Raw genomic sequence first — 20,921 nt, 5'->3', positions numbered from 1 at the left:
GTTATAAAAAATTTCTTCCTGTATTTCTTCTTGGTGTTTGCAATTATTTTAATCTTCATTATGATCTGAAGACTAACAAGTCTGCTTCATCTCTACATCAATCTCGGAGGATGTAATATGATTTTCATAAGTAAACCCCTGCTAAATTTCATGCTGCATTTCATGGGATGCTATCCTTTCTTCTTGGTGTTGAAATGTATTGTTATGAAGAACCTCTAAAATTTCTTCATCCATGAATTCATCATCATCATAACAATCCTCCAAATATTGAATAAAACTCGCAGAATGTTTACAACAATCTTTGACCAGCAATAAGGAGGGATGACACTCTTTATACATGTCATAGAATACATCATGGAAATCAGGAAGAGAATATAATGAACCATTTTCCAAGATTTTATACCAAGACCATGCTTTTCCTTCTAAAGTGGTCATAAACATCTTCATGAGACAATCTTTAGGGAAATGAACCTTAAGACTGTGTACATGCATATGGAACATAACCAAATGAAGAGCAGCATTGTCTTTCTTTTCATTTTTGAATATTGGAAGATCATCTAACCAATCAACCTTTGTCATAGGATTTGGAAAACAAGGGATATGAGACCGATTCATAGGGGCATACTTGGCATTCATTCTTGCAATAGAACTCAACTTGAAACTTCATCAAGCTATTGATCTTCTAGCAGTGGAGTCACCTTCCATTTTTTTATTTGATGTCTGGAGTCGCCAAGGTAGATTGTAGCCTCGAAAACTTTCTGAGCTCCTGCTACCTTCAGAAGTTCAGCTTTCTTGATTTTGGGAATGAATAATCTTCAGACTCCCGGCAGATGCACCAAAATGTTATCACAAAACCTAACCCTGATAGGCTACTGATCAGGTAGACCTTGAGTAACTGTTTCAAACCAACTTTTGGCTGAGGCTTAGCCTCCTCAACCTGAGAGGGCTCTCTCACTAGGTTAAAGATTTTGATAATGGATTAGATGGCTAACTCTATGAAACAAATGAGGGAGTGTAAATGGTTGAAACACAGTCAATAAAAATCCATTGGTTTATGGAGTCAGAAAATGCTTAGTATGACAACAATATTAGCTGAACATGGAAGTCAGGGCATCAAAAGTTCAATATATCAGTTAACACATAGAAACATGTAGGAAACACAGTCTACAAATGCATGAAGGAAGTTAGAGCATTGCTAATGAGTTATAAGTATCATACATTCATACTACTGTAAATAAGGAAATGAGGACAAACATAAAACAAGCCACCATTGAACTCTTTCTGAATCCTGAGAAGTAAAGCCAAAGTCTATATTCATAAAAGCATAATCTTCTACAATGAAACAATATGAGTGTTTTCTCTAAAAATTGCCAACCCTTGGTGCATTACAACTCTTTTCATATATAGAGTTTCCTTACAAGCTTGAATTCCTTCCTCCAACAAGAGGGGAATTCAAATTTCTCTAGACCTGACACCTATTTAACTTTAAACAAACTATTAATTACAATTGACTGTAAACTAACAGTCTTAGAGACCTAATTTGACTAGGAGTGTAACTCCTTATCTATGTTGGCAACAACCTTAGCTATGAAAACAAACTCATTCTTTGACATCTGTCCCTCTTCATTTTTGGCTTGAGTGATGACTTTAAACTTCATGCTGGCCTTTGATTGCTTGTCCTTTAACTGTCCCTGGATAATAGGAAAATTGCCGTTGTTTTTTCTGCTTTGGTCTCCAAAGTGGTTCCTCTAATTTTGCTAACCATCTTATCCTTTTAATAACATGTGATGCCTTGAATTAGACCAAAGGTCCTGCTCATATACTTATGCTAAGACAAAACCCCTTATATTCTGGTTGAAGCATGACAACTGTCTGAGCTATGAAATGATTGCTGTTTTCGTAGCGTAGAGTTTGGAATTATTAGATGCTTCACATTCTTTGAATTTTCCTTTGCATAGTATTCCAAACTTTTGAGGTGGCCCTTTTGTATCTTCTGTAGCAACATTATTTCATAATGGTTCCCCCCTTTCATTTCAAAATTGATTTAAAAAACAAAACTGGTAGGTTCAGTAGTTTCGTAGCGCACTACAAAACTGTTGTGCATTATGTGTCATTTTTAGCAGTTTCGTAGCGCGCTATGAAACTACTGTGTGATTCAAGAACACAGTTTTTTTCATTTTTTGGGATTTTTCAATGGCTTATCCACATGCTATGAGCCAAATAATCTGACATTATCTATCCAAAATAACCTTCAATCTTCAAAAAGTAAACTTCACATCAAAATTGTCCCAAAATTGCGTCACTTACTTTTTGCTTCATTTATGTTGAGGCTGTTCTTCTAGTTCATTCAGTTGAATCTTCAAATCTTCGATCTGTCTTTTCATCATTCGGATTCCAGTTCTCAATTTTTCATTGACCCTTCTGATATATCTTGCCTCTTTTATTGCAGGGACCATCCAAGTGAAATATTGAGCATGACAGCTAACTACTTCAGGTATTGAAACTGTTTTATCTTCCCACAGAGCCTCCATTCTGTTGAAATTGGCTTCCTTAACTGCATGTTTCCTTGCTTTTTTTCTAAGTTTGGCAATCTCAAGATTGGAAAGCTTCAATTTCTCTTTTACCTCTTCAAAACCACATTCCTCCTGCTGAGTGATAACTGCCTTACCTTTGCCATCTTTGTGCAGTTGTGATGATGTTTCTCATGGAATCACAGGTTCTTCACATAATTTTGCTACCTCCCCTATCTCACTTGCTTCTAGCTATGCCTGTTGTATCCTTCTTGAATGCCTTTTCACAGGTCTTCTTGGCTTGAACACAAACTCTGAGACTTGGTCATCAAATTGAATCTTTTTGGAAGATTTAACTCTTTTGGTTTTGTTCTTACTGGCTTCAAGTAGCTCTGCTTGGACTAGAGGAGTCTCTTCTATGTCGATGGCCTGGAGGAGATCGTTCAAACTTCCCTTTGAAACTGGGCTTTCATCAGCAATCACAGTCTTCCCCTTTTCCTGGGATAATTGACTTCTTGTTACTCTTCTTTGGATAGTTTTATCAATAGACTGCTCATGTACCACCTCATTGATATGAAGCTTCTTCCTTTGTGACTGTTGAGGGGTTTCTTAAACTGCTAGTGGTGTCATAGGCTCCTTCACCCACTTTCTGGCTTTCAATTTCACAAATCTTCTTGATCTTGTTTCCTCCTAATGACTTACTGCTAGTGCAGAAATCTCCTTAGTCTTAGGGCTAAGTCCTTATGGTATCTCCCCTCACAGGTAAAATATCTTTGGATGCATTTCAGTAGGTTGGCATATGAATCCTTTACATAGCTTTTGGGTACTGATTTGGTTAAGTCTGAGCCTATGAATTCTAGCTTAAAAAATTCTTGGTAGGGTGCCATTTCTAATTTAAATTTCTTGAACCATATTTCTTGGCCTCTTGGTATCTCGGTGATTGTAGATATAACCTCAAGAGAAATTGGAATTTCTAGCACTCCAACTCTTGAATTCAAACCAGTGAAATTGAAAGCAAAATCTTTGGTTACTTGAACGTGACCACCTTGAGGTTTTTCACAGAATCTCCAATAGCCCACCTATTTGAATGCATGTTCAACCTCTCTGCTTCTCATGAGCACATCTAAACCTTTAGGCTTAGCTCTAAGACACCGGCCTGATCTGTGATTTTTCCTTTCTTCAGACATGTCTATGAAATCCCTACAAGGAAACTTGAAGATAAACCTGCACTGTATTGGTTTTAACGTTGCCTCGCTTGAATTTGAAATTGAGAACTGCCTCTCTGGAGCTTTCAAAAACTTTTGATGAGTGCCGTCCTTAAGCTTGCCAATTGTCTTCTTATGCATGAAAGGAACACGAGAAAAACTAAGACTAACTCACCTCACCTTAGTTTTTTTGAAATTTGAAAGAATGCGTACAAGACATCTAATGAATCTAATGATGAGAATGAATGACTGCATGTGATAGGCATGGTTCAATCACTGGCACATCGTGATGAAGTATTAACGGATTTTGATGGAAAAGATAGCTAGACAAGATTTGGCACGAATCCCTGATTTCGTAGCGCATGCCAACTTTAAAACAGTCTTAACACGTGACACCTATGAACCAATGTGGGACTAATGATAGTTAAAACAAGATTGTTGACCTTATTTAACAATGGGAACAAGACTCTATCCTATGTTTTAGACTCCTTAAACAAAACAATAGAAATGACTTGACCAAGATTGACTTACAACTTTGAAACCATACAAGTTGTCCAATTTTTTTTTTATATTGATAACAGTGGGAAGAAGATTGACAAATCTAAAGTGCGATGCTTTAATTTTCATGAGGTGGGCCATTATGCAACTAATTGTCCATTGAAGAAATCCAAGAAGGGATCCTCGGAAGGATTTGAAGGTGAGGCATTAGCCTCTCAGTTAGGATTGGATTTTACCCTCATCGCATGCATGGTTTCATCGATGATGGGTTGTTGATGCAGGAGCATTCACCCAATAGAAAATCATTGTAATTAAGTAGACATAGGGGGTAATGTATTTTTAGAAAGTTGGATTCCTAAGTGATAAATTAATGTAATATTAGGCTTTTGAGCATAGAATAGGAATTAATTAGATAATGAGAGGAAGTGGTAAATAATCTCGAATCAAAGGAGAACTTGAGTGGTGAATAAATGACAAGAATCAGAAGTCAAATAGGACTCTTAGAACAGTTCCATGATTCGAGGAACTAAGGAGAGCTTTTAGGAATTAATTGAAGTAAAAGTGGACAGAGGATTTAGGAGTCAGTTCAATAGATTTAGGAGTCGAACCAGGATGAGTTGAATAGAACTCACTGGCATAAATGTAAGCCTATGGGTAGAGCTCAAAGGAGGCGACGATATTGAAGAACAGGCCTGTGCGAGACACAAAGTCTCGGATATGTAATTGACTGTTTATATTTATATATATAGATGTTTATTCCTGACTGTGTCAGTGTGTTGAAGAGTATTTTGTGAATAATTACTTGTGAATTTTTAGGCTCTGTAACAAGTTGGAGACAGAATTCTGAAGGACGCAGGGGAATAGAATGATTCAGAGGAATCATGAATGGATCCTTGAATCCAATTGAGGAACAAAGGGAATATTTGGGGTGAAATAGCGAAGTGAGATTTCGTAGAAGAGTAAAGCTCAGAGGTAGCTGAGCAGCGGAAGTAGAAGGTGGAATTCTGAAGAACTACGCAAGAGAAGAGAGATTTAGAGGATCATAATGGATTGTTGAATCCATTAGAGGGATCAATGCCAAAGCTCAGGAGGAATCACACAGTAAAACAACAGAAAGGGAAAAACCTTAAAGAAGTTGGAACTATAGAATAAATTGAAGAAATAGCGTAAAAACATAAGTTAACAGAGTGGCGGAGAAGTGAAGTATGGTTACACAGCAGCCGTTGGATCTTATAGATCAATGGTCCAGATCATGTCGCATGAGGTAGAGTTGAAATATTGCATCGACAAACTTTAACGAAGGAAGGTGGTTTTGTAACAGTGAAAGTGGATTTTGGGCGGCCTCAAAACCTAAGCAGTATTGAAGGACGAGCACCGATTCCACTCATCAAACGACATGTGGCAGCGAGAGGATAGAGGAAGCCACTTTATTAAGTGGTTAATCCTCATGCTTGTTATCTAACCGATATCAACGACGACTGTTTTTTCTGTTGGGTGGAGATCAATGGTGGAGAATAAGTGCACAAGTTTAAACGGTCGGGAGTAATGTCAACCATTGGATGGAGGATACAACAGACGGTCAAGATTTGATTAGAGGCTTCAATGATCAGAGATGGGGCTTATCGGAGTTTGGATGAGTAGCATGGTGGAGTGACTAAAGGTGCGGACCCGATGATTTTATTGAAGCGAGTGTATAAGATTTGAAATCCGCTTATGTGTTTCAGAGCAGAATTTCATGTAATTCCTGTGTATTCTTGTATTGCGTTAAAGTGTTGTGCCCAAGTCTTTTAAGACTAAATGTTATTCAAACACTTCCAATAGTTTCACATCGGAATCAGAGGGATGATTAGGTATAAATGTGTTAAAGACCCACGGAAGACCGATACCTGATTGTGATAAAGGTAACCTCAGGATCTGTGCAGAGACCGTACCGAGCCGAAAAAAGGTATGTTTTGCGGGGTTTTCCTTTGTAAATGGTTTATAAAGGAAAAGAGTGTTTTATATGTTAAAACATATGTAACTAATGTATTAAAGGGAAAGGTTATATATATGTGGCTTAAAGGGTTGTATAAAGGTTACGAAGGGTTTTAAAGTCCCGATAAGGAAGAATTAATGGAAGGCTTTAATAAAAGGGATAATGAAGGTTATGAGGAGATAAATAGTCCCGATAGGAGGTTTAAGTGGGGTGATTGAGTTCCGATACAAAGGAACTGATGAATGGGGCCTTAACCATTTATGGTAGAAGATTTGACTCCTTTGAGAGTTAAATACCTGGGACATATGTGTTTATGCATTTTTATGCATACTGTGGGTGTAAGCGGGGGTAACTTGACATCATTTGGTATCAAAGCCAGGTTGTAATTAAAATCGTTGGGTTAAACAGAATAGAGAAATTCTATGAGAAAGAATTGAGAACAGAGTATGTGTTAAAATGTTTATGCAGACAAGGAAGGATCAGATTCTAATCTTACAGAAGGAAGGCACAAAGAGGTGATGTGTAGTAGAACTTGCAGATGCAAGAGACAGAGAACAATCCATACAAAGTAAAAGTGGAATGGTGAAACAAGATCATGCTGAGATCTTGAAAGTGAGGTAATATGTTCTTTTTTAAATTGAGAATGTGTGGTTTAAAAAAGTTGTCATAGAGATCAAGAATTAGGATCTTATTCTGATGAAGAATGAAGGAATACTGTCTCAGAAAGGTAATCAAATGAGTTTGATTAATGTTATTGATGAAAACCAAATACAGGAGAAATTTAATGCAGATTGTTACAGGGAAAAGTGTCTATGCAGAACTGCTAATCCCACTAAGGCGTGATAGCTACCTTAGAAACAAACAAAGTAAAACTACTTTCGTTTTCCTTTATGAAAGATAGATGAGAGAAGAATAAAGGAGACCAACCTCTGTCTTGCGTTTGGCTCCTTGCTCAATTCCTCTCTCTTCCGATAGTCCTTTGCTACTTGTTTTCTGGTATACCCAACTTCACAGAGTACCTGTAAAATCAAAGCAGCATAACACTATACAAGAACATGGATCTACTATCATAAACAATCTAGGATCAGATGTAAATTGACCATACAAATGCATAAAACATAAATGACACAAGAGTATGGAGGAAAACTTGAATAGCTTTATTGATAATCAAGAAAGAGCCAAGAGAGTTACAACCAGTTGTTCTGACCCAGCATCATCCTCTCAGCAAGTGAGCCCTTCTTCACCTCATGCAAAGCTTAGATCACCCAACACTATGATGTTGCCTCAAGAAACCAACAGCAATTCCTTACAAGATGCAAAATTCTAGCCTCTGGATCTCTGGGATGAGGGATCCATATATAGATGTCTGCAAGGGAGATGAGTTAGCTTGTGATTTGATTAGTGTCTTCTCTCTGATAGTTCTTGCTTCCACTTGGAGATTGATGATCTCTTACTCATCCTTGGTCGAATTCAGAGAGGCAAGTGTCACAGGAGAAGTTTCTGGAAGATTCCATGCTTCTCCACCTCGCGGATTGACATTGCCATTTGTCTCTTCTCGCCCATCGCACCCCATAGAAGGGATTTTTAAAATGAAACGCACCCACTGAGTGTACTTAGGTGAGATGCAACGCACTTTGCCAGGTGAAATGATCCTGTTTTGACCAATTCTGAGTAGTTTTTCATGGAGAACTTCTGGGAGAAGCTGTAATCAGTTGACCTTGTTCCTTTAGGGGTTGGAACAAAATTTTTAGGGACTTAGGAGCCCTTGGTTTATGGACATTTTATGCTTGGGGTTGTAGTGCCCAAAAATGTCTATAACAGTTGCCCCCTAAAGCATGAGGTCGTTAATCCTTTTTTTGATGTCGGGTGAAATGCTTTATCATGAGGATCCGAAGTTCTTTCAAGTTGCCAGGATACCTGTAATAAGATACAATACAATACATTATCTTCATAATATTTTCATGATCTAGCTGAGGCGGGCATTCCCATCCTCAACTTTATAAATTCATTTTCATGTACATAGGACAGACAATCGTCTGAGTGTAGACTAATGATTCTAGAGGAGCCATCATCCCATAGATTGGATGATTATCTATGCAGCAATGATGTACATTTAATGTCTTTATTTTTCTGAATATATATCGCAGCTCGGATGGATGAAACTAGATCCGAGGTCTTCAATCTCGTTCGAAATTCACTCAAAGTACAAGTCGATCCATGTGAGAGATGTTCTGGAGTCGAACATGGAAAGACATCACCTGATTACCAGCCAATGATGTAAGCTATTAACAGGTGCGAGAGGAATCACCGATAATGATAATGATCCTCAAGGTACTACAGTACAATTCACGTGGTGTGAATAAGGGACTTGGCGTCAAACACCACGCAAAATCTTTCGGTCGAAGGCCACTGATGTAAACCTATCACCGGAAGTGAGAAACTTGCCATTGAGGCATGCAAGCTTCAAAGTGCTGAAAGGGGTGTCCCAAGATCGACTTCTTGGATAATGAGCTGATGTCGACAAGATTCGATCCGACATAGGAAGACCTTAATGAATCCCACATCAATGGCACGGAATGGAGAAAATGATTTTAATGGAGGTGAAAACGATCTGGTGATATAAGGTTCAGGGTGGCGGTCATGAAAGAATGGAGTGTAAATGTATTGCAGTGGGTGAGACACAGGTGAATTCTCTGAGTGACTTCTCTTGAACATATCGGCGACAATGACATGATGGATTGGTAGCATTAACCCCAAATGTGGATGGTGTGATGTGACCATGGTGATATGACCGGTGAATGAAACAACCCAACCCGACTTGGATGCGGAGTGAAAGTGTCATGTTCAAGAGCAACTTGCTACCAACAAAGTTTCTTCAAGTTTTCTTCCCATTTTTTCCCCAGTCATTGCTGACCAGTACCTCTTTATTTTTGTCAAGCTTGAGGAGGATAACATATGCTTTTTCTATAATTTTCCCTTCGGGCAAACCCATCTCTATGTTTTAACGAGTCTAGCGATAGTGAAACTCGTTCTTGTCTTCTATGGACAAGTTTGTCGCTATTAGGTTTTAACGAGTTTAACGACAAAGATAACTCGGTCCTTTTCAATTTTAGAGAGTCTGAAAAGGGACGTAAAGGAAACTCCAAAAATCCTTTTTCGTCATCTAATCCCTTAAGTCCGAAAAAGTATAAAACAATACAGAAGGGATGAATTTTCGATACTTTTAATGAGCCGAATAAAACAAGCGCTCGATATTTTTGTGTAATAATCCCTCAGGTCCAAAAAGATTAAAATCTAAAGGAGGGATAGCACTTCCGGTCCCTTTAATGAGCTGGAGAGGCCAATGGCTCGGCAATCTTTTCATATTTTATGAGTCAGTTGAAAAGAGCTTAAAGGAGACTCGTCTTTGAGGAACGAGTGATAAAATTGGGTGGCAGCTGATTCCAGGTAAGGTTTGGAATTTTCCAATCATGGCAGTGTTACAGGGATGGTAATAGGATCACTCTTCGTACCTGTTCCTCAAAAGGGGTAAACAATCAAATGGAGGTGAATGATCGGCCAATACAGAGTGGAGGTGATGATGAGAACATGACCAAGGCTTTAAAGGCTGAAGTAATACATTCACGATGGTTATTTACTGGGAAATGGTTCATTTTTTATTGAGCTTAAACGTTGTGGGAAAAATTTGCTCATTACTTATGTTTATTTTTTAACGAGCATGAAGTCCACGTTAAAACTACTCGATTAATCCAGTCATATAATAAGAATGTCTCATATATGAAAACGGCAATTTTTAAAGTTTTTCCCCACATCCTTTCTTTATGCAAGTTAGGAAACGACCAATCCTACGAGTTTAAAGGGTTAGAGGACCTACAAATTTAAAAAAATAAATGGTCGCTCTTCGCTTGCACGCCAAAAGGTTTGCATGCCCCCAGGTATAAAATAGAGTTTCAAGGTTACCTCTCAATCTACCGACAAAACATTTGTTTTATCGGGAAAGGTTTACCTCTTTCAGGTTACCAAAGATTGTTTTATCTGCAGCGCAAACAAAACACTTCTTCGGTGATGCCTACCGAAATAGACAAAGGCGAGTGGCGCAAATGCCTCTACCCACATAACTTTGACAAGGGAATCTTATTCCAGTCCAACCCCCTTTTCCAATCACGGATGGGAGTGTCAGACTAGTCATATATCCCTCATGGAAACCTATCCTATACCTGAAGTTTTCCTGCCGAAGCAGACTAGGGTGCATGCCCCTGGGTTTCAGTCATGTCCCTCGAATCACTCACGCTCATCAGGTGGATGGACTGGGGATTGAGACATTCCTTGTGTGAAAAGACCATTTAGGGATGGTATATGACTATTTGCTATGCGTGAACCAAGGAATGAAAGCTGGTCTACGAGCTTGACCACTCTTCCTTCATGCGGAAAACACATTACTCTAAAGAGTGATGAGACAATGGCTCCCATGCAATAACTATAGTCTCGTCGAAGGAATAGATTATAATCCAGGGGTCCTTGGGCTACCATTACGTTCATGTGAACGGTTTTCCCTCTCAATGTTATGGGCACATTGGGAAGGATCCCTAATGGTCGACTGGTTCCTTTGTCAAAGCCTGTTATATTTCTCATCTCAGGAAAAAGCGATGGCAAACCAAGCCCTTTCCAAGCAGTCGAGGAAAGGATACTCACAGAAGCCCCTTCATCCATGATGGTACCGGCCATAACCATTCTATATACTTGAGCAATGATTCGGAATGGTACACTAGCCGGTAAACGGGGTCTGCCTAGTTGATTCCAGTCGAAGGAAACAACTAGGTTGCTTGGAGGTGGGACCGAATAGACAGCCGGGTATGACTCTGACGAACTTCCTTCCTGCGGTAAAGGAATGGGTAAATTGCCCCCATGTTTATCGGAGTCTGTGCTTACGAAAAGAATTTGGACGGTGTCATCCTTGTTCTCTTCGATGACTGTATCATCTGAAGATGGAACCTCTGAAGGCAAGACCAGGTCAACTACCGCCTCGACCTTTTGACTTTCGTCTGGTATGGGTTCAGATGGTTTATCTTCAATGATAGACGCTTCGGCCGACCACCTGGGCGGGTCAGCCGGATTTTCAACTAGTGACGGACTCGGCAAGAGTTTCTTACATCCAGGAGGAAGTCGTAATGGTGAAACCGGACGATCGTCCAAAACTCTTTTAGCCTCGTCTAAGATGGGACAATGGTGGATGGCGTGATCGCCTTCACACAGTTTACAAGGAAATTTGCACTTTCCTTTTTGTATAAGGACTTCACTTTCACTAGTCGACAGTGTGCTTTCAACATGATCATCAGAGGTTGATGACACCGGGTTGTGCAAACGAGGAGACCAGTCCCTTAAGATCCGAGGGATGCAGGGACAATCTCTATGATAATGGTCTCCTTTGCAAATGACACATGGCGATTTAGGCCTGGTCGGTGCAGTGTGCGGATTTTCACTAAACAACGCTTGGTTGCCCCTTTTTGCCTTTGGCTCCTTCTTCTTCTTCTCTTTCTTCTTCTTTTCCTTCTTCTTCTCAGGTACTTGATTTTTGGCTTTACCAGCCTCATCAAGCGAAGAGGAAGGAGGAGAGGAAGAATTGGACGAAGTAGAGGGTTGGGAGGTAACTCTGGAATTGTCTAGTTGCTGACTCGATTGTTCAGGAATTGCGGTGTTCTGAACGACGGAGGTTGAGAAAAGCCATACGGGAAAACCAATCGTCAATCCTGGAAGTGACAATGTGGCCATGTGGGGTGCACCAACATCTCCCCAAGAGGAGAAGGGACTAAGATTTCCTCCAAGGGGAACTCCTTGGTTGGTGGACTCCATTCTCTCAACCTAAGACCAACGTAGAAAAGGTGGTGATTATTCCGTTTAAAATAAATTTTAGATGCTTTGACACAACTAGTTTTTTCAATTTTAAAGAGACGAGAAAAAACAAAAGATGACTCTAGCCGCCTTCAATTTTTAAGGAGCCTAAAGTGACAAGTGCTCAGATGGACCTTTTCCGTTAAGGAGTCTGAAAAGGAATGAAAGGGACTGCTCTGGAAATCTAGGCAGAGGGATTACCAAACCAATCGCAAAACTGCAGAATACTTTTTACGGTATGGCAGTCAATCTTCCCGAATGTTGTGTTCAGTGCATTGCGATCGATAGGGTAGCATACACGGCTTCCTATGGATAAAGGATTAAGCCTATTGTGGTCTCCCAAAATATACTCGACGGTACGTGGGAGCACAAGTCCGTACTGGCACTTATCGTCTCAAAGTGGAGGAATCACCCAACCAACAGTGAGAACAAAAGTTACCAGGCTTTACGACGCCGGAATACGTCTCTAGCCTAGACTTCTAGATGTTGTGCGTTAGGTTCCAAAGCGTTGTTAGATTCATTAAATTTATTTTATAGTTGACCTTGCTTAAGAAATTTGCCTTTCAGGTTCACCGCGTGATGTAGATGTACAATTCCTAAAATGCAATCTAAGATGATAAACAGTCTTTTTATCTTCTTTGTGCAATGAAAATCCTAGCTACTAAGGAAAGAGAGACAATATTCTTTCAAAAAAGAGAAAAGAGCACACACTATATGCACTGTCCTAAATCGAACCAATCAAACAGTCTAAATGCAAATGCACATGCATGTATTTGTTTTCAGCCTTCTTAATATGTGAATGATAAAAGAAAGCTAATGCGCAAATCTGAATTATTTTCAAAGCGACAATTACTAACAAGTTTCTTTTCAAAATAAAAAATGAAGATAATGACAACACTTTACGATTTGGAAATGAAAACTTGCTTTCGACACTAGAAAAACTACTAATTCAGATCAAATACAATAGTAACAGGGTAATCGACTATCAAGAGCAATCAGACTCTCTTCTATGACTAAAAAAGACACTTGCGACACTTTCAAATCAAGAAACGAAAGTACAATTATGTTACTTTTTTGCAAAAGAGAACTGAAAATGACTCAACAAATACACAAAAACATTTACAGTCCTTTGTACAATGGAGGCGGAATAACAACAAAGAAAGGGGTTTCAAACAGAGGTGTACTGACTACAGGCAGCAAAATTCTTGAATAGATCTGAAAAGATTGAACAGAAACCAAAATTCAGGAACATTGCCTAGTCTGATCAGCGCACCTGTAACACAGTGAATTTGAAATGCAGCGTACCTACTACACTCGGGAAGTGCATTGAATTTGAGATTCATAGAACAGACAGTGCGCTGGACTAGAAACGAGACTTTGATTGGGTTCCAGGTCACAGTTTGCAGTTCAGTTCAGGGATTTTGGCCGAGCAAGTGGTAATCAGTAAATCAACAACAGGGGTAGATCTAAGGAGGTTACTAGAGCTACCACAAGGGCAATTAGAGAGTTTGTAAATCAGTTGTTTAATTCATAAACAAAACTCAGATATTGACTGAAGCGGCATTTATCTACTTTGCATTTGCATAGAAAATGCAGTTCGAAAGCTACCTGGCTCGACTTCAGGCTCCGTTTGTAAGTTTATAAAGTAAACAAATTTAGATAGACAAACAACCTAGTCACTCCCCAGCGGAGTCGCCATTTTGTTACAGGGAAAAGTGTCTATGCAGAACTGCTAATTTCACTAAGGCGTGATAGCTACCTTAGAAACAAACAAAGTAAAACTACTTTCATTTTCCTTTATGAAAGATATATGAGAGAAGAATAAAGGAGACCAACCTCTGTCTTGTGTTTGGCTCCTTGCTCAATTCCTCTCTCTTCCGATACTCCTTTGCTACTTGTTTTCTGGTATACCCAGCTTCACAGAGTACCTGTAGAATCAAAGCAGCATAACACTATACAAGAACATGGATCTACTATCATAAACAATCTAGGATAAGATGTAAATTGACCATACAAATGCATAAAACATAAATGACACAAGAGTATGGAGGAAAACTTGAATAGCTTTATTGATAATCAAGAAAGAGCCAAGAGAGTTACAACCAGTTGTTCTAACCCAGCATCATCCTCTCAGCAAGTGAGCCCTTCTTCACCTCATGCAAAGTTTAGATCACCCAACACTATGATGTTGCCTCAAGAAACCAACAACAATTCCTTACAAGGTGAAAAATTCCAGCCTCTGGATCTCTGGGATGAGGGACCCATATATAGATGTCTACAAGGGAGATGAGTCAGCTTGTGATTTGATTATTGTCTTCCCTCTGATAGTTCTTGCTTCCACTTGGAGATTGATGATCTCTTACTCATCCTTGGTCGAATTCAGAGAGGCAAGTGTCACAGGAGAAGTTTCTGGAAGATTCCATGCTTCTCCACCTCGCGGATTGACACTGCCATTTGTCTCTTCTCGCCCATCGCACCCCATAGAAGGGATTTTTGTAATGCAACTCACCCACTGAGTGTACTTAGGTGAGATGCAATGCACTTTGCCTATGGAGCAGGTGCAATGATCCTGTTTTGACCAGTTTCGAGTAGTTTTTCATGGAGAACTTCTGGGAGAAGCTGTAATTAGTTGACCTTGTTCCTTTAGGGGTTGGAACAACATTTTTAGGGACTTAGGAGCCCTTGGTTTATGGACATTTTATGCTTGGGGTTGCAGTGCCCAAAAATGTCTATAACACAGATGGTGAGACAAGGATAACCCTGGGAAAAGAGTTACAGAGGGACAACAAGGCAAAATGTACTGAAGAAGAAGAGACTATGTTATCTGAAACATAGTAAAGGATCATCAATTCACTATGATGATAAGCACAGTGGAAATAGCAATGGAAGCTATTGAGACAATCAGTAAGAAAGAAGGACATCTACTGAAAGATGTTAAGAAAGAAGAAGTCTATGAAAAATACTTAGCAAAGGGAGAAAAAACATCTGATGATTTATCAGTAACAAAGGTATGTAGAATTGTTTGAAATTTCCAAAATCTACTCCAATTGAAATTATTGAGTTATATAGAAAATTAGATTTTCAAAGAAGGGAGTTAGAAAAACAAAGGACATATGTTCAAAAGAGATTGCTAAATAAGGAAGACAAAAACATTGTTATGAATGACAATCATAAGGAAAAGGAGATGGATTTGAAAGTTCAGCAGATTGACACTGAAAAGGAAAGAGTTCACTACAGTGGACAAGAGCAGGAGGACATCATTAGAGAAAATGATGTGGAAGAGAGACTAGTTGACAGTCTCATTAATTTTTTTGAGAGTTCAAAACAACATACTGATGTGCTAATAGAGGAGAAAGAAACTGAGCAGCAAACTAAATTGTTGCCAAAGGAAGATAAGGCACAGAAGCCTTATGTTTTTAATTATAACAAGTGTTTTGTGAGTGTAGGTTTTGTTGCAGATGCTGAAGGAAATTTGGCATAGTTGAGGTACTTAAAGATGAAAGAAGAAGATTCCGTGGAAGAATTCAATCCATCGAACAAATATGTTAAATTGCTCAAGAGATTGTTGGACAGTCATGATTTAGTCATGAAAGAGGGTAAGGATGATAGGGAGTCAGTTAGCATAAGAGTCAACATAGAAGCCAACATAGCAAGCAAAGAAAAAGTTGGAGTAAGCAAAGAAAAATTTGGAGTAAGCGCAAAAGAAGAATAAAAAGTAAACTAGTAGCTACACAGAGAAAGCAACCAGCAACAATTTAAAGAATTACTGGACATCAGCAACAACCTGAAACAAAGAGAAGGAGGCAGAAGTAAGAAGTAGAACATGGACCAGTCCAAGGATGTACTGGAGACAGAGATTGAAGAGATGTGGCAGTTGATGATGAAGTAGTCCAAATAGAGGAAAATAGTAGCAGCAGGAAATATGGTCAAATAGATTTTGAACCAGATTGACAAGGAGAAGAAGATGGAGCAAAAGATAGCAGAAGTACAACATCAACAAAGGAGCAAAACATTTGAGAATTTACAAAACAAAGTATGTGATCCAGGAAGACAAAGACAAAAAGACACATGATCAGGAGATCATGAATATTTCCTACTTTGGGAGTCTGATGCAAGAGCATTCACCCAAGAGAAAATCATTGTAATTAAGTAGACATAGGGGGTCATGTATTTTTAGGAAGTTGGATTCCTAAGTGATAAATTAATGTAATATTAGGCTTTTGAGCATAGAATAGGAATTAATTAGATAATGAGAGGAAGTGGTAAATACTCTCGAATTAAAGGAGAACCTGAGTGGTGAATAAATGACAAGAGTCAGAAGTCAAATAGGACTCTTAGAACAGTTCCATGATTCGAGGAACTAAGGAGAGATTTTAGGAATTAATTGAAGTAGAAGTGGACAAAGGATTTAGGAGTCAGTTCAATAGATTTAGGAGTCGAACTAGGATGAGTTGAATAGAACTCACTGGCATAAATGTAAGCCTATGGGCAGAGCTCAAAGGAGGCCACGATATTGAAGAATAGGCCTGTGTGAGACACAAAGTCTCGGATATGTAATTGACTATTTATATTTATATATATAGATGTTTATTCATGACTGTGTCAGTGTGTTGAAGAGTATTTCGTGAATGAATTACTTGTGAATTCGTAGGCTTTGTAACAGGTTGCAAACAGAATTCTGAAGGACGCAGAGGAACAGAATGATTCAGAGGAATCATGAATGGATCCTTGAATCCAATTAAGGAACAGAGGGAAGCTCTGGGGTGAAATAGCGAAATGAGGTTTCACATAAGAGTAAAGCTCAGAGGTAGTTGAGCAGCGTAAGCAGAAGTTAGAGTTCTGAAGAACTAAACAAGAGAAGAGAGTTTTAGAGGATCATAATGGATTGTTGAATCCATTAGAGGGATCAACTCCAAAGCTCAGAAGGAATCACATAATAAAATAGCCGAAATGGAAAAACCTTAAAGAAGCCAGAAATACAGAAGAAATTGAAGAAATAACGTAAAAACATAAGTTAATAGAGTGGTGGAGAAGTGAAGTATGGTTACATAGTAGCCATTGGATCTTATAGATCAATGGTCCATATCATGTCGCATGAGGTAGAGTTGAAATATCACATCGACAAACTTTAACGAAGGAAGACGGTTTTGTAATAGTGAAAGTGGATTTTTTGCGGCCTCAAAACCGTAAGCAGTATTGAAGGACGAGCATCAATTCCACTCATCAAGTGATATGTGGTAGTGAGAGGAGAGAGGAAACCACTTTATCAGGTGGTTAATCCTCATGCTTGGTATCTACTCGATATCAACGATAGCCGTCGGATCTATTGGGTGCAGATCGATGGTGGAGAATAAGCGCACAAGTTTAAACGGTTAGGAGTAATGTCAACCGTTGGATGGAGGATACAACAGACAGTCAAGATTTGATCGAAGGCTTCAGTGATCAGAGATCAGCCTTATCAGAGTTCGAAGGAGCAGCGCAGTGGAGCGACTAAAGGTGCGAACCCGACGATTTTATAGAAGCGGGTGTATAAGATTTGAAATCCGCTTATGTGTTTTGGAGAGGAATTTCATGTAATTCTCGTGTATTCTTGTATTGCATTAAAGTGTTGTGCCCAAGTCTTTTAAGACTAAAGCATTAATCAAAGGTTTCTGGTAGTTGCATATCTGAATCGAAAGGGTGATGAGGTATATATGTGTTAAAGACCCACGGAAGACCAATACCCGATTGTGATAAAGGTAACCTCGGGATCTGTGCAGAGACAGTACCGAGCCGGAAAAAGGTATGTTTTGCGGGGTTTTCCTTTGTAAATGGTTTATAAAGGAAAATAGAATTTTATACGTTAAAACATATGTAACCAATGTATTAAAGGGAAAGGTTATATATATGCGGCTTAAAGGGTTGTATAAAGGTTACGAAGGGTTTTAAAGTCCCGATAAGGAAGAATTAATGGAAGGCTTTAATAAAAGGGATAATGAAGGTTATGAGGAGATAAATAGTCCCGATAGGAGGTTTAAGCGGGGTGATTGAGTTCTGATACAAAGGAATTGATAAATGGGGCCTTAACCATTTATGGTAGAAGATTTGACTCCTTTGAGAGTTAAATACCTGGGACAGATGTGGCTATGCATTTTTATGCATATTGTGGGTGTAAGTGGGGGTAACCCGACATCAGTTGTGGTTGGTTTCTTGATAGTGGAGCCTCATTGCACATGACCTGCGATAAGAGTTTGTTTAGTACCTTGGAGGAGAAGGACCTCCAGATGTGCATAGAGATGGGTAATGATGAAAAGTATAGTGTTTCAAAAATGGGAATGGTTTTTTTTCAGAGGGAGCATGGAGCTCACATTACCTTGACCGATGTTAAGTATGTGCTAGAACTTAATAAGAACTTGGTATCGATCGTGATGTTGGAGGACAAAGGCTATGATGTAATCTTCAGTAAGGGAAAGGTTTTCCTTAGACACATCACCACGAGACAAGTGAAGGAGATTGGTTCACGAGTCAAGAACCTGTATGATCTTGAGGTTCAAGATGCATGCAAATCCTTGAGGAGCAAGCAAACTATTAGAGACTTGGTGGTTGAGAGGGAGACTACATTACCTCTCAACATGCAGCGCTAGAAGAAGTCTCAGACAATTGTGGAGGAGCCACAATTGGTGAAGCAGGTTCAGGAGGTTGTGGAGCAGCCACAACTGGAGAAGCAAAGAGAAGATTGAGTGGAGGCATCCAATCATACAGAGACCTCCAGTAGGGGAAATTGCAAGCCAAGTGGGCAGAGGGATCACATGCAGCCATACCTCCAGGTGTGAGGTGAGGTGATGTGAAGTGATAATCTCAAGAAGGCTAAAATAGGGGCAGTATGCTTGAGGTACCCAACCTTTTTTATTAGACCTTGCTATAGGAGCCCTGACTAGGAGTAGTAGGACTAGCTGAGTGGGTAGAGACAGATGCGGATGGAGCGGAAGAGGGAGCTTTAGCATCAGAGGGTGTTTCTAGTCCAACAGAGAGGTCAGTTTGGAGATCAGTTACTTACTTCTCAGTAACTGAGTTGTAGTGCAGTAGTGGGCAACACGATGCAACATGATGAGAGGAGGTGTAGTGCGGGGAGATAGGACCAGTAACAGCACGGATGCAGCAGGAGGAATCATTGTGATTGATACAGTAAGAGATCAAAGAGACAGAGGCTAGAGCAATCAGATACTGAAGGGCACAAAGGTGCAGAGTTTTTAGTCAACAAAGGCAATATAAGTCAAAGACTTTGATGACAGAGGCATCATTCTGATTCAAGTTGGATATTTTTTGTTTCTAGAGTTACTGGGGCAACAACACTTGAGAGAATTGTTTCATGCAAAACATTCCAAAGGTTCAGGATTGGGTTCGAGTTGAATGCCTTTCTTGTTGAGAGGGAGTGTTGAAAATAGCAACAAGAAATCCTAAAAATAGCATTGCTATAAATATCATTTTAGGATATACTCCAACTCTGTTGGAAATAGAAAAAAATAGAAATGCTAAAAATAGCATTGCTATAAATAGCATTTCAGGATAGATTCCAATTTTAATTAGTCCCTAAATTAAAATTGAGAATTAAAATTCAAATTTAGTCTCACTAGCTGTTTGAAAAATAATTAATTAATTCATCTTGAGTTAATTATTTGGAGAAAATCAAACACGAAGTCTTTGTGAAGACATGCAACAATTATCCCTTTGGAGAAAATGAGTTGTATTTGAGTTGTAATTAGTTAGCTCAGTTAACTGAGTTAAGTCCAGTTAAATTAGTTCCAAACAGTTGGAGGAACTAATTGTGAGTTCAATCAGTTAATGCATGCATGCATAAACTAGTGTTCTCTAGATAACTGAATATTCTCTCATAAATAACAAATTCATGTCAGTTCAGAGAAAGACCCAGTTGAGATTAAAGACAGGGACATTGTACTATAAATTGGAGAAATTTTCCTATAAAGGAAACTCATCCATGCAGAAGGAATCATCTCCTTCAAGATTGAGTAGTTATTTTAGAGATCAGTGTTGTGTGTGAGGTGAGAATTACACAGGTTGCAGCTTTAGGACCCAGGAGAAACTGCGCAAGGAAATAAGAGGCTTGGAGGACTGAAGGAAGGCATATGTGTTGTCTATTATGTCTATGAGAAATAGTGAGGGATTCTACTGAGAGATAGATAGCCCGAGAGCTAAGCTTTGTGTAATCCTGAGATATTTCCACTTGTATGATAATACAAATGGCAGGGTTTTTAGCTGAGGCTTTCCCCAAAGTATTCTTCTGTGCTTCATGTGTATGATTTCTTCTTCTCTGTTTTATGTGTTCCGATTGATCTTGCTCAAAATCGATTAAGCTTCCACAAAGTTTGATAGTAGAAGTAGATAAAGTATTTTGCTTTAGTATATTGCATTATCAGGTGATCTACGATGAGAATTTCTACACGGTACCATAGCTAGTTGATCCATAGAGAAATTTCTACACCCACTTTTCCTAGGTAAATGATGTCAACCATAGGAAAGTGTGATTTTATTAGGGAAATTAGAGGAAATGAAGGGAGATGAATTTTTTTATGACGGGAGGTTCTAATACTTGTTGTCCATAAGCCATCAAGCCAAGAGTCTGGTCCCTCCAAAAGTCAGAGAAATGCTCTGAGCCTTTTTGACTTGTAGGATTTAAGTACTAGAACTTATTTATGGGAAATTAGTGAAGTAAAGGGGTGAAATGAATGAGGGGATGTTAAATAAAACATATTGTGAACCCTTGTCTTTGCTTTGTTTACTGCTTATGCATATTTGAAAGATGCATTTAAAACACTGACATAAGTGCTTTTGTGTAATCACATGATA

Source organism: Pinus tabuliformis, chromosome 9 (genome assembly GCF_031772625.1).
Source record: "Pinus tabuliformis cultivar Carrire ecotype Pingquan chromosome 9, CPIR1, whole genome shotgun sequence".
NCBI classification, from domain to species: Eukaryota; Viridiplantae; Streptophyta; class Pinopsida; order Pinales; family Pinaceae; genus Pinus; species Pinus tabuliformis.
The sequence above is the reverse complement of the archived record's forward strand: the minus strand, read 5'-3'. Positions refer to the sequence as shown.